General features: G+C 41.6%; 1 long non-coding RNA gene across 1 annotated transcript; it reads right to left on the bottom strand.

Annotated features, from left to right (window-relative positions):
* Positions 1–386: 386 nt before the first annotated feature.
* LOC117507591 lies at positions 387–931 on the bottom strand. The gene is made up of 2 exons (XR_004559776.1): positions 777–931; positions 387–650 (listed from the first exon to the last, which is right to left on the bottom strand). It is a non-coding gene; the product is annotated as an uncharacterized LOC117507591 (long non-coding RNA).
* Positions 932–15390: the final 14459 nt, after the last annotated feature.

Below are 15390 nucleotides of genomic sequence, written 5' to 3'. Positions count from 1 at the left end.
CCAACACAGCAGAGAGGAGCAGTCTGTCTGTGGCTGAAGCAGAAAGATCCTGTCTGAGTCCCAAGGTGATCACGGAGGAGTGAACCTTCTGACACAGTCTGATCAGTCTGTGGTGGACCTGTCTCCACAGAGGGGTTCTTATGATAAAAGGCCCAAACACCTGATGATGTTGAAGGACACAACTGACGATGTGTCAAACTGTTGGCTCCAATCTGGTCGTCAAGGCAAAGAATAACTGTGCTGTGGTAAGAAGAGCACTGAAACTTCAGGGATTGTAACACCGAGTCCTAACTCATGAATAAGGACAGTATTTATGAGGGACACTCAGCGGTGCAGCTTCTGCTGATCTTGGCAGCTGTGGCCTCCCTCTGTCTCAGCTTCTTCTTCCTGTCCAGAAAGTTGCAGCGCCTGTTGTCCTACAGGCCGGGGTTTCCCTGCCATCACTCCAGCAGCCTGTCCAGCTCCTTTTCTGTGAAGTGGAAAAGGTCCTCATCCTGGGACCTCTTTTTCTGTCTCCCTCTCCTGGACACCTCTGTGTCCTCCTCCTTAGTGCTGAGGAGCTGGATGTAGAACAGCAGCACCACAAACTGCCAGATGGTGATCAGAGCTGCTTCATATTTCCAGAGGAGGATGAAGTCTGGAGGAACAAACTGCAGAGTTCCTAGAACAGACAACAGCACACAGAGAGACGGACAGAGACAAACAGCAGAGGAGGACTTAAATCTGACAGATATGAATCCAGAGATCATCAAACAGGGAGAGCAAAAGAATCAGACTCTTTGTAAGAACCGTCGACTGTCAGGCAGCAACAACCAAAGTCACTGACTCATGCTCGTGGTTCTCAGAGTTCTTCTTCAGTCAGGACAGTTTCCATCTTAATGTCCTGATGGAAAACTCTGTTCTTGTGGAACTGAACGTCTGCATGGACCAGCCGGCTCAGTGTGATTTGACAGAGAGAAACAAAAGTCAGATGACATCAGGAAGGCAACATTTGTTATTTCTTCTAGTCGGAGTGGAAAAGCCTCGTGATCAGACAGTTATGAGGCACCAGAGCTGCTTTCACACGAGGAACACTCAGGAGAGCCGACCTTTCTTTTGCACCGTTTACTTCCCACCAGCTGATGGGAGCGACGTCATGTCACCAATGATTGTTCTACTTGAGAATCATCGCCAGGCACGGCGGGTGATCAGGTGGCACAGCTGTTTAATTCAAAGTGCTGCTGTGGTCAGCTGTTAAGTGCATCGACCAGTCATCACTGATGCAGCTCACACTGCTCAACCCTCGCTCCATCACAAACAAATCATTTATTCTTAAAGATCTCATCACTAAGGAGACCTTAGACTTGATGTTCCTGACTGAAATGTGGCAGTGAAATATGAATTACGTTGACTTGAAGATTTGTCCAGCTGACTGCTCCGTCATTGCAACCCTGCGTCTGTTGGGTCGTGGTGGAGGTCTCACTGCTGTTTCTATGGTGGCTGACAAGGGACAAACACTGCAGCGGCCAAATGCGCTGCAAGCCCTTGTTAACCACCGTAAACAACGGCCCAGGAAGTGTTTCACAACACAGTGGAGCCAGACCGCAGCCTGTGGTTAAAATCCTCTCACCCGGCTGCTGTGTGCTGTAATCAACCACGCAAAAATAAATCCCATGTGATAATCCAACCAGCGCGGTGTCCAGAGCTGCGTTGTGCTGCTGAAGTGAGCAAAACCACACACACACACACACACACACACACACACACACACACACACACACACACACACACACACACACACACACACACACACACACACACACACACACACACAAAAAAAGAAATGAAAGTTCCCTGGAAAGGCTGCACCTGACGCATGGCTCACTGCCAGCAGTGTCCAGCAGCTGCCCCCCCCTCCACCCCCACCGCACACACAGCTGCTCATTCAGTCATTGTGAACACGCACGCACACACACACACACACACCCAGCCATCATGTCATCAGTCCAGCACCTCTGCTCTGCGCACACGCATGTGAGGTCAGTCGCACTGTGGAGGAGGAGCACAGATGTGATTGCATGACTGAGTGAGTGAGTGCACCATGCCAGCTTTGACACATATGGTGTGGGTCAGGTCCATACGTTGGTTGTACTATGGTGTTCAGTACCAGCAGGTACTGTGCAAAGGGAGGAACACAGCGCTCGCTCCCACTCCGGTCCCATGTTTGCCATCCAGACATTTGGACATCAGGCAGTCTTCAGCGCCTTTTATGGCCGCCTGACAGCAGTCTGTGTCATCTTAACTGTTGTCTACATGCGCTTTGGACGCCATCATACAGGTGTGGACGAGGTCATCTGTATGTGTTCTGACGCTACTGACCACGCCTCTTTTCCTCCCGACTGCGTCTGACTACAGCAATATTTGCCGTGTCGGCCTGGTTCCTGCAAATTCTTGTTTTGTGTGACGGGGGCTTGACTGTTGGTTTGTAAATAACCCCAGTAGAAATTTAAATATCACCAATATTTGTTGTAAATCATCAGAAAATGCTGCTGATTCAGGAAAAATGTTGTTCACCTTTAAGACACTCCTTGTTCCACCTCCACCATCGACTTCTGTTACCGCTGATGGTTTGACCTCTGACCTTACAGGTACAGTAGCAGACATCGTGAAGCAGTTCTCGTTCATAACCAGAGCTCCCCTGCACTATGCAGACGAGGAAAATGATGACAACCAAAATAAAACTCTTTACCAATGGCTGTAAATTTTGTCAGTCATTTTAGTTTTTAGACAATTGTGAATAGACTTTTGAATGAATCCTGAAGTTCCAGCTGAAATATTGACAGCAGTATGTCAACTGTATCAGGGGACAGAAACTTACTGGAAATATTTTTGCTGGAATTGAGGTTCTCCTCCAAAATTTTAATGACAATGTGCAAATTTTCTTGAATGCCATCTTGTTTTGGTGAATTTTTTCTCTCTCTCATGCAATTCTGGAATACACCCAACTTTGGGTGAATTTCGTGGTTTTCATGATCAAAAGTTCATATTTTGCCAAAATTCAAATTTCATAATTCTGCAATTAAGAACAGAATCAAATAAAACCATCAGAATTAGAATTGATCAGAAACTGGAAGAAAAGAAGCATTTTGGGTGAATTTTATTGTTTTACCAACAGTATTTAACGAGAAAATTGTGAAGAATTGTGAACATTTAAATCAAACCAACCAATCTGAACCAAAAGCCATCAAAAATGAAAAAAGAAGCATTTTGGGTGAATTTCTCCTTAAAGAAGTCCATATGTTTTCCTAAAATTTTGAATTTCATATTTCCACAAGAATGAATTCTGAACAGTTTAGAAGAAGAAAAACAAAACAAACAAACAAAAGCCAACCGTGACGCTCAATCAAAAAGTGAAAATAGAAAAAAAAAACCTGGTTGAATTTCAGTTTATAACCCCCCCCCAAAAAAACCCCTCCATGTTTTCCCCAAGATTTAAAATTTCAACATTCACAGAATCAAAGTATCCCAGCATGCAGCAGGACTCCTGACACAGACGCCATCTCACACCTCAAGTACTGCAACACCGAACATCCAAAGACATCACACCTTCACATCAACATTTAGTCCAAATCTTCTGACACATTGATGGGCACTGTTTTTGTTTTTTTAATTTCTCTTGGATCTCTTTTTAATAGAATCCAATGGGCCCCAGACTCAGGACCTATAGTTGCTCCCTAAACATTGCTGGCATTGTATCTGAGGGCTCTCTTCAAGATGGTGACATTTCCTTAATTGCCGATATCTGCACCTCGTGGACACTTGGGTGACCAGAGATTACCTCAAGGTATTTCTTCATGTTTTTCTTCATAAGCCCTCTCGCCCCACCACAACTTATATCTATTTTTTTTTCCTCAATGACCATGTTGTTCATAGGTCATTTTTAAGGTCTTGTTCCACCCCCCACATTTCAGCTCTGTTGAAACCAGAGTCATTGGGGACTGTTCAATCAAAGATTTTGGCTGTTTTACTTGTTTATTCCAAATAACAATATCAAGTTTTTTGTACCTCCTTCAATATAGCTGTTGCACTTGTATTGTGTCCTTTGCCATGTTCCTGTAGACTGGCATTGGGTTTTCCGCAAACTGCTTGTTTATATGTTTGGCATTTATTTTCTTTGTTCCTGATTTGTGCAGCCAAGACTTTCAGTAAAGCTTGATGTTCTGTCAGCCTCCCATCCAGTTGTTTATCTCCAACACTGTATTTTCTGTTAATGTAACTGACTTTTTTAAGGAGGTTCCTTTTATGATTTTGGCCTCCCATATGTTTTCATTTGGGAGAGCTCTGCTCTTAGATGGCTGATATTCTGCTGTAATGTCTTTGTCCATCATGGCACAGTATTCTTCTTCCTAAATCTTGTTCCTCTTTTCTCCAAAAATTCTCAGACTAATTTACTCCATAACTGACAGTTTAACGTGGTCAGTGTGGTTCCTTCTGGGACCAGTCTAACCAATCCTAGGTTAACTTTCTGCAGAATACTTTTGAACATTTTATCCTCCTTCAATTTGATCAATTTAGGATGCTCCCGCAGGTCCATTCTTCTTGTTTCCTCAGTCTTGTTGGCTAATTCTTCTCCTAATTCCCACTGCTCTGGGTCTAAGTACATCTGTGTATTGTTTTGTCGTTAGGGTAATGAATAACTTCTGATTTGCTGAGGTAGTGAATAACTCCTACTACTTCTTTTGTGTGAGAAGCTGACTGATTCTGGTGTTCTTTGCCATAATTGTGTTTGCTGACGAGGGTTATTTTTGGTGATGCAATGGTCTGTGTTAGAGGACTAACACTGTATGTTGTCCTTGACCATTTGGTTAACTTCATCTTGCATCGCTTGTATTTCCTCAACCGTGAAGTGTTTTTGTGTAACAAAATTGTGTCTTTGGGTGGTGAGTTGCCCTTTTAGTAGGTCTTTCTTACTTGGACAGCAGTGGTGGAATATTTTCTGCCATTCTCTGCATCTTCCTCTGGTTGGTGTATTTCACTTTGGTATATTCCAATGCCCACAGCAGTACCCACTCTTCCTCCCTCTTCCGCTGACTACTTTCATACTCTACCTGTTTCTCCTCCTCTAGTGACTGTTCATTGGTTTTTCTTGGGCTTCTTCACTTTCGATTTGTTCTGCTGTCAAATATCTTGGATTTGAGAGGCAATCAGTTGTACTTTTTTAGTTGTGGTTCTTCTTTCTTCTCTGCTGGTGGATCCACTTTTTTTTAATCCTTTTCTCAAATACCGCCTTTTTTCGCTGCCCCACTTCTCGTATCTTGAGGAAGCAAAGCAGACAAAAAAAAAAAAAAAAAAAAAACTTTTTCTCCTCCTCAGTGGAACAATTTACTGTGTTGTAGTTAGGCTAGTCTCTTTAGGCCCTTTGAGGCTGTTGTTGCTATGGTCCAGGATCAGTACTTTGGGGATTTGGTGGGATATCCAGCTGAGTGCTGCCACAGGAGAGATGCCTCCCTGCAGCACTGGTAGAAGTTGAATGAATTCTCATATGTCTGTTCAGAGTGCTCTTTCGTCCAAATTTTCGACCACATTCAGAACAGACAAATTGTTTTTGTCCTGTATGATTTATCATGTGTGTATTCAGAGTGCTCTTTTGTCCAAATCTTTGACCACATTCAGAACAGACAAAGTGTTTTTGTCCTGTATGATTTATCATGTGTGATTTCAGGTGGCTCTTTTGACCGAATCTTCGACCACATTCAGAACAGACAAATTGTTTTTGTCCTGTATGAATTATCATGTGTATTTTCAGGTTGCTCTTTCGCCCAAATCTTCGACCACATTCAGAACAGACAAATTGCTTTTGTCCAGTATGAATTATCATGTGTCTTTTCAGGCTGCCCTTCAGTCCAAATCTTTGACCACATTCAGAGCAGCCAAATTGTTTTTGACCTGAATGAATTATCATGTGTCTGCTCAGGTCGCTCTTTTGTCCAAATCTTTGACCACATTCAGAACAGACAAATTGCTTTTGTCCTGTATGAATTATCATGTGTCTTTTCAGGATGCCCTTTTGTCCAAATCTTTGACCACATTCAGAGCAGCCAAATTGTTTTTGTCCTGTATGAATTATCATGTGTCTGCTCAGTTTGCTCTTTTGTCCAAATCTTCGACCACATTCAGAACAGCCAAACTGTTTTTGTCTTTTATACCAATCAGAACAGCTAAATGGTTTTACATTTGCTGCCCTCCCCTTGTGTTGCTCTGAGTTGTTCATGTGACCAGATGCTTTTACATATTTACAGCAATTAAATTGTTTCTCAGCAATGTTGCAATTGCTTGAACTCACAATATTGATATTTTTTTGACAGTTAAAATGTGATTCAAGTTCTCTGGTCTGTTTCCAGTCATAACTGTCATCAGTCTCAGTTTCAGAACTGTCTGAACTCCTACCATTGATATCTGGTTGTAAATGACTGTTTGGACCTGAGTTGCTGGCTGGTCGTTGTCCTCCATCATCCTCTCCATCAGCTTCTGCTGTCAGTATTCTGTGTACAGATGAGCTGCTGGCTACAGGCTCAAACTCTGTGCTCTCATCACTTCGGCTTTGATGAAGTTGTGATGTCTCTGGATTTTCATCATCATTTTCACTCTTCACAGGGACAGCAGTGAAACCAAACTTGGTGAGATCTGCCTCCTCCAGCTGCTGAAGCTGCTCTCCCTGCTGATTTATCCACAGCTTCTTATCTTCTTTAATGTCCTCCTGGTCAACGCTCAGATTCCATTCTTGGTGTTCAGGGAGAATTTCTTCTTTCATCACCAACAACGGCTGTATGTCTGCAAAGAAACAATTAAATTCACAATAAATGTTAGAACAACACTCATTAAAATGAAGTAGCAGAGTGGTGAGTTTGACCTGATGACAGTAGGTTTTTGCACTGATGGAACTAATAAAGTAGAAATGTACATCAGGAGGATTTGTTTTACATTTCACACATACTTTAGATGGACTCAGTGGCAGTTTTTAATATGGGCCATGTGGGCCGCTGCCTGGGGCGCCATTTATGGGATGGCAGCACTGTGGGCATGAGCACTTAAAAAAATAAAATAAAATCTCCACCGCAAAATGGTTTTCTTCTCACTGTGTGTAGAATTGGCAAATTGACGCCCCCTTCAGGCAGCTGCTGGTGACCCCTGTTTGTTGTCAGAGAGAGACAGTGGGTGAAAGAAAGGGGAGGGGCGCGCTGCATGCAGGAGATGATTCACCTCAGGGATTCTCCAGTCAATTGCGGGCTGAGTTCCAGTCACTCGCATGGAGAGAGAGCAAGATATCTAGTGACTTTTCCTGGTGTTATTGGAGACTGATGTGAAAACACGTATTGCTCCTCAAACAGCAGCGGCTGCTTCCATGGGAGTAGGTCCCTCCCCCATCAGAAAGCACTCACAGGAGATCGCCCCTCACTTCCACTGTCCACTCAGGAAAAAGGGAGCAGACGTCCAGCAGCAAGTTACTGCATTTCATTGGCTGAGAGCTCCTTAGTGAGCGCTTTGACTGGCTCCCATAGATGCAACTGCACATGTTTATTTTTCCCCCACATATAATTCTATTCATAAATCAGTTTTGGCCCAAGTGCTGTATTTTCTGGGCAGATTTTTTTCTTTGTCAAAAAGAAATTACTGCACTAAATACCAGACATAAGAAAACTAAAGCATAAAATAAAATTAAAAAAAGAAACAGACACATACATATATACTCAACAAAAATATAAACGCAACACTTTTGGTTTTACTCCCATTTTGTATGAGATGAACTCAAAGATCTAAAACTTTTTCCACATACACAATATCACCATTTCTCTCAAATATTGTTCACAAACCAGTCTAAATCTGTGATAGTGAGCACTTCTCCTTTGCTGAGATAATCCATCCCACCTCACAGGTGTGCCATACCAAGATGCTGATTAGGCACCATGATTAGTGCACAGGTGTGCCTTAGACTGCCCACAATAAAAGGCCACTCTGAAAGGTGCAGTTTTATCACACAGCACAATGCCACAGATGTCGCAAGATTTGAGGGAGCGTGCAATTGGCATGCTGACAGCAGGAATGTCAACCAGAGCTGTTGCTCGTGTATTGAATGTTCATTTCTCTACCATAAGCCGTCTCCAAAGTCGTTTCAGAGAATTTGGCAGTACATCCAACCAGCCTCACAACCGCAGACCACGTGTAACCACACCAGCCCAGGACCTCCACATCCAGCATGTTCACCTCCAAGATCGTCTGAGACCAGCCACTCCGACAGCTGCTGGAACAATCGCTTTGCATAACCAAAGAATTTTTGCACAAACTGTCAGAAACCGTCTCAGGGAAGCTCATCTGCATGCTCGTCGTCCTCATCGGGGTCTCGACCTGACTCCAGTTCGTCGTCGTAACCGACTTGAGTGGGCAAATGATCACATTCGCTGGCGTTCGGCACGTTGGAGAGGTGTTCTCTTCACGGATGATGCAAAGGAGATGTGTTGCACTGCATGAGGCAAATGGTGGTCACACCAGATACTGACTGGTATCCCCCCCCAATAAAACAAAACTGCACCTTTCAGAGTGGCCTTTTATTGTGGGCAGTCTAAGGCACACCTGTGCACTAATCATGGTGTCTAATCAGCATCCTGATATGGCACACCTGTGAGGTGGGATGGATTATCTCAGCAAAGGAGAAGTGCTCATTATCACAGATTTCGACTGGTTTGTGAACAATATTTGAGGGAAATGGTGATATTGTGTATGTGGAAAAAGTTTTAGATCTTTAAGTTCATCTCATACAAAATGGGAGCAAAACCAAAAGTGTTGCATTTATATTTATGTTGAGTGTGTGTATGTATGTATGTATATATATATATATGATATATTTTTATTTTCAAGGTGTCATACACCAAAGAGGTGCCCAGTCCTCATGGGCTTATAAGACACACCATAGAAAATAAAGAACAATAAACAGAGGGATGCCACAACACATCCACCAATCTAGAACTGACATTTACAGTTTACAATACTCAAAACATACTTCATTATCAATCAGTTTCAGTGTGCAGTCATAGCTTCATAATCAAACATAAAGTGCGCCCCTGCTGAGCAGACAGGCATCCAACATAAATTGAGCCATATGGAAATCTGTCATATAAAATAAATTGGAACATTCAGTGGTCATTCTAAGAAAAAAACATATGCCACAAATTATGGTAGAAAGGACAGTAGAACAAAAAATTCATTTCGTTTTCCACTTCTCCCAGGTCACAGAGATGACACTTCCTATTCTCTTCAGGGATCGAATGGAAACGTCCCATTTCAACCGCCAGAGGCAGAATACCACATCTCAACTGGGCACAAACAGATCTCTGTGCTTTAGTTAGGTTAGGGTGACATATGGCTCTGGTTGGTAGGCCGACTTTATCAAACTGTACACTCTTAATTTGGGTTTGTGCAGAATTTCTTCTGCCCACTTCTGTTTATAATTTTCAAACAACATTTCCTTAATCTGTTTAACATTACAGAACAACTTATTTCTATAAATATATTGAAGACCTACTTCATCAAAGATTTTAATAAGTTCCTTTGCCCAACAACAGTTTTTTGTTAGGTCCCACAGAAATATTTGTTTGACAAGTCTGCTGTCGGCCATATTAATAAACCTATTCCAAAGTCGCACCATGTCACCCTTAATCCGCACTTCACAAGGTTCCCATCTCATATCACCACATACAGCGAGCTTAGGGGCCATTTTGTGTACACCAAGAAAGCAGCACATAGCCCTGTTTTTAAGTGTAATACATTTTGTTAGATTACAGTACCCCCAAACCCCTGCACAGCAGTCTAAAATTGGACAAACACAAGAATTATACAACTGTGTATACACATTGTACCCAAGATCCCTACACAGCTTGACCTTGTTAAGAACGGCTCTGCCTGCAGAGTCTGATATCAGAGTTGTTATTCCTTTTTCAAAGGTAAGATGGGCATCAAGAGTAAGTCCTAGATATTTATAATGCTCAGTATATGACAAGGGTATTGAACCAAAACAAAACTTAAAATCAGACTGAAGTTCACCCTTCTTCCTAAAATACATAATCTGCATTTTATCTTCATTTATCTTTAATCTCTATCTGTTTCACCAATCATGAACTATATCCAGCTGTTTTTGAAGCTCGTCTACAGCCTCTGCCAGGAGGACTAGGTGATCTGCATAGACAAGAGTGCCAACTGTAAGATCACCCAGTCTGACACCAAGACCTGCTTGCTTAATTTCCATTATCAAATCATTAATATAAATTGCAAACAGCGTTGGTGACAGCACGTCCCCCTGCTTAACACCTGACTGAGTTGAAAACCAGCCGGTTCTATAGTCATTGATCTGCACACATGTAACTGGTGTTTGGTAAATTACTTTCAAGGCGTTATAAAATTTCCCATCTATACCAGTATTTAATAGTTTGAAACTAAGAAGATCATGATTAATGCAATCAAATGCTTTCTGAAAGTCTATAAAACATGAGAAAGTCAGTTTACTCTCTTGTATTCTCACTTGAACTAGCGTGGACAGAGAGAATATGTGGTCAATACAGGCTCTATTCTTTCGAAAACCATTCTGCTCGTCAACCAACAAATCAAATGTCTCCAGATAACTATATAATTGTCTATTAAGAATACTGGAGTAGAGCTTGTAAATACAATTTAAAAGACTTATCCCTCTATAGTTCAAAGGAACTCTAGGATCATTATATGGGGACTTTGGAATTGGTTTAATAATGGATTTATACCATTCACAAGGAACTAAGCTGTACTCAAAACAGATGGAAAAAATTTTTACACAAAATTGGGAATAAACAGGGCACTTTAAGTAAGTCATTAGATAAATTATCAATACCTGTAGCTTTTCTTAGTTTAAGTGTATCAATCGCCCTTTTTACCTCCTCCTGAGAGATGCTAGCATTTAAGTACGGGTTGGGGAAATAAGACGTTTGCTGCATATTAATTTCCATAGCATTTTTTTCTTCAACTCTCTTTGCAAGAAAATAATTATCCCACTCTGGAAGGCAGTTCATTCATTCATTCATTCATTCATTGATCTTCTACCGCTTAGTCCAATTAAGGGTCGCGGGGGGCTGGAGCCTATCCCAGCAGTCATAGAGCGTGAGGCAGGGTACACCCAGGACAGGACGCCAGTCTGTCACAGGGCCACAAATAGACAAACAAACACAGACACACCCACACACACACACACACACCTACGGACAATTTTAAAGAGTCTAATCCAACTAACCCGCATGTCTTTGGATGTGGGAGGAAACTGGAGCACCCAGAGGAAACTCACGCAAACACGGGGAGAACATGCAAACTCCACACAGAAAGGCCATGGGAATTGAACCCACGACCTTCTTGCTGTGAGGCAACAGTGCTAACCACTAAGCCACCGTGCTGTGGAAGGCAGTTACTTCGAGCAAATAAAGAACAAAAACCTTTTCCCATTTTTTCAAAACACAGTCCACAGAAAAGAGAGAGGATCCATTTTCCAACACCACTTCCATCGGGATAGGTTTAAACCTTTTCGGGCCCAACTTATTTATCAAGTTCCAAAACAACTGAGGATTATTTGATTGCAAATGCTCTATTTTTAATGCCTGCCCCCTCTCATGTTTTCTTTTACAGGCTCTCAATTTCTTATCAAAGCTCTGTTATTTAACCTTAAATTCATTCCTTAATTGTTGTTTCCTCATGTCATTACTATCACACTTTAAGAATATTTTCTCAGCCCTTCTCATTTCCTTCCACATTTTTTTCAACTGTTCATTCCAATAAGGTTTATGTTTTCTAATAAATCCACCTGACTTGGTGCAAACATTTCTTCGACCATTATTGACATTGCAGATGTATTCACAAAAATCGCTATACCATTTATCAATATCTTTTGGACATTGTACTACAACCCCTGGCAAAAATTATGGAATCACCGGCCTCGGAGGATGTTCATTCAGTTGTTTAATTTTGTAGAAAAAAAGCAGATCACAGACATGACACAAAACTAAAGTAATTTCAAATGGCAACTTTCTGGCTTTAAGAAACACTATAAGAAATCAGGAAAAAAAAATTGTGGCAGTCAGTAACGGTTACTTTTTTAGACCAAGCAGATGGAAAAAAAATATGGAATCACTCAATTCTGAGGAAAAAATTATGGAATCATGAAAAACAAAAGAACGCTCCAACACATCACTAGTATTTTGTTGCATCACCTCTGGCTTTTATAACAGCTTGCAGTCTCTGAGGCATGGACTTAATGAGTGACAAACAGTACTCTTCATCAATCTGGCTCCAACTTTCTCTGATTGCTGTTGCCAGATCAACTTTGCAGGTTGGAGCCTTGTCATGGACCATTTTCTTCAACTTCCATTAAAGATTTTCAATTGGATTAAGATCCGGACTATTTGCAGGCCATGACATTGACCCTATGTGTCTTTTTGCAAGGAATGTTTTCACAGTTTTGGCTGTATGGCAAGATGCATTATGATCTTGAAAAATGATTTCATCATCCCCAAACATCCTTTCAATTGATGGGATAAGAAAAGTGTCCAAAATATCAACGTAAACTTGTGCATTTATTGATGATGTAATGACAGCCATCTCCCCAGTGCCTTTACCTGACATGCAGCTCCATATCATCAATGACTGTGAAAATTTACATGTTCTCTTCAGGCAGTCATCTTTATAAATCTCATTGGAACGGCACCAAACAAAAGTTCCAGCATCATCACCTTGCCCAATGCAGATTCGAGATTCATCACTGAATATGACTTTCATCCACAGTCCACGATTCCTTTTCCTTACCCCATTGTAACCTTGTTTTTTTCTGTTTAGGTGTTAATGATGGCTTTCGTTTAGCTTTTCTGTATGTAAATCCCATTTCCTTTAGGCGGTTTCTTACAGTTCGGTCACAGATGTTGACTCCAGTTTCCTCCCATTCGTTCCTCATTTCTTTTGTTGTACATTTTCGATTTTTGAGACATATTGCTTTAAGTTTTCTGTCTTGACGCTTTGATATCTTCCTTGGTCTACCTGTATGTTTGCCTTTAACAACCTTCCCATGTTGTTTGTATTTGGTCCAGAGTTTAGACACAGCTGACTGTGAACAACCAACATCTTTTGCAACACTGCGTGATGATTTATCCTCTTTTAAGAGTTTGATAGTCCTCTCCTTTGTTTCAATTGACATCTCTTGTGTTGGAGCCATGATTCATGTCAGTCCACTTGGTGCAACAGCTCTCCAAGGTGTGATCACTCCTTTTTAGATGCAGACTAACGAGCAGATCTGATTTGATGCAAGTATTAGTTTTGTGGATGAAAATTTATAGGGTGATTCCATAATTTATTCCTCAGAATTGAGTGAGTCCATATTTTTTCCCTCTGCTTGGTCTAAAAAGTAACCGTTACTGACTGCCACATTTTTTTTTCTTGATTTCTTATAGTGTTTCTTAAAGCCAGAAAGTTGCCATCTGAAATGACTTTAGTTTTGTGTCATGTCTGTGATCTGCTTTTTTTCTACAAAATTAAACAACTGAATGAACATCCTCCGAGGCCGGTATGGGATGGGACAAGTTGGGACATGCCTATCTCGGCTTTCAATGCTTACCAGTCCAGTAAGTATCAGAGAAATTGTGGAGAGCTGGGCTTGTCCTAACTTGTCCTCTGACACACCGAAACGGAGGTGTTCCTTTGTCTCGCTCAAACAGCGAATCGGTCGTTACGCACAAAGCCTTCGCGCGGCTTTCCATGACAAAATCTCTTGTTAAAAATGAAATCTGCTGGAAAATGGCTGATGTCCAGCTCTTGTGATAACCACAGAAAGTGCACACGACGGTCTCGTATCCACAGAGCCATCAGCTTAGAAATGATCTGGCGTTTTCTGCCTCGTCGTCGCAGCTCAGAGCGCGGTGCGTCGAGCGTCCTTAAAGCCGTCCTTAAAGCTGTAGTAACAGTCCTTATTCTCTGTGAAGCCCATAAAATTTTCACCGAAAGCCAGATAAATTTTTCAAATGGTTTCCAGGTGCCAGTCTCTAACAGCTTCTGAAAAAATTCTGATGGAAAAAAAGTCCAAATCATTCCGCCATTTCCAAATGAAAATCCGACGAGGGGGCAGGACCACTCCTTCCACAAGGCGTGCTCACAGGCGAATGACATCACCGACAGGCGTGGAAAAACTCACGCATGCGCACGAGGGTTCAAGCTTGTCTGACGTAAAAACATATGAATCAAATCCATATAGTTTAAAAAAAAATAAATAAAAAGGTCCGTTACTTTATTGACAGACCTCGTAAGAAACCGCCTAAAGGAAATGGGATTTACATACAGAAAAGCTAAACGAAAGCCATCATTAACACCTAAACAGAAAAAACAAGGTTACAATGGGCTAAGGAAAAGCAATCATGGACTGTGGACGACAGTCTTATCCCATCAATTGAAAGGATGTTTGGGGATGATGAAATCATTTTTCAAGATGATAATGCATCTTGCCATAGAGCAAAAACTGTGAAAACATTCCTTGCAAAAAGACACATAGGGTCAATGTCATGGCCTGCAAATAGTCTTAATCCAATTGAAAATCTTTGGTGGAAGTTGAAGAAAATAGTCCATGACAAGGCTCCAACCTGCAAAGCTGATCTGGCAACAGCAATCAGAGAAAGTTGGAGCCAGATTGATGAAGTGTACTGTTTGTCACTCATTAAGTCCATGCCTCAGAGACTGCAAGCTGTTATAAAAGCCAGAGGTGGTGCAACAAAATACTAGTGATGTGTTGGAGCGTTCTTTTGTTTTTCATGATTCCATAATTTTTTCCTCAGAATTGAGTGATTCCATATTTTTTCCCTCTGCTTGGGCTAAAAAAGTAACCGTTACTGACTGCCACAATTTTTTTTTCCTGATTTCTTATAGTGTTTCTTAAAGCCAGAAAGTTGCCATTTGAAATGACTTTAGTTTTGTGTCATGTCTGTGATCTGCTTTTTTTCTACAAAATTAAACAACTGAATGAACATCCTCCGAGGCCAGTGATTCCATAATTTTTGCCAGGGGTTGTATATTAGATAACGACCTGCTCACTGAAGCCCTTATTGTCACAGTTCACATGGTACTCAGGTCAGGTAGCAAGCATCACAGTTTACTTACTACGTAGTGGCAGCTGGCTGGGGTGCACTTTAATTACAATCCGAATGGGTCAGCGTTCACGGTGCGCGAGTTAAAGCGTGCGTTATTTCAATTCAAATGTACCTGCTGTGTACGACATGCCAGAGCATTGCAGTGATATGACATGCTGTCACCTTTAATCATCATCATTCACTTGAGTTTCAGGAATGTCACAAATTGCTCTATGAAAATTAA

This window comes from Thalassophryne amazonica, chromosome 3 (assembly GCF_902500255.1).
Source record: "Thalassophryne amazonica chromosome 3, fThaAma1.1, whole genome shotgun sequence".
Taxonomy (NCBI): domain Eukaryota; kingdom Metazoa; phylum Chordata; class Actinopteri; order Batrachoidiformes; family Batrachoididae; genus Thalassophryne; species Thalassophryne amazonica.
This window is presented reverse-complemented; position numbering and strand designations above follow the sequence as displayed.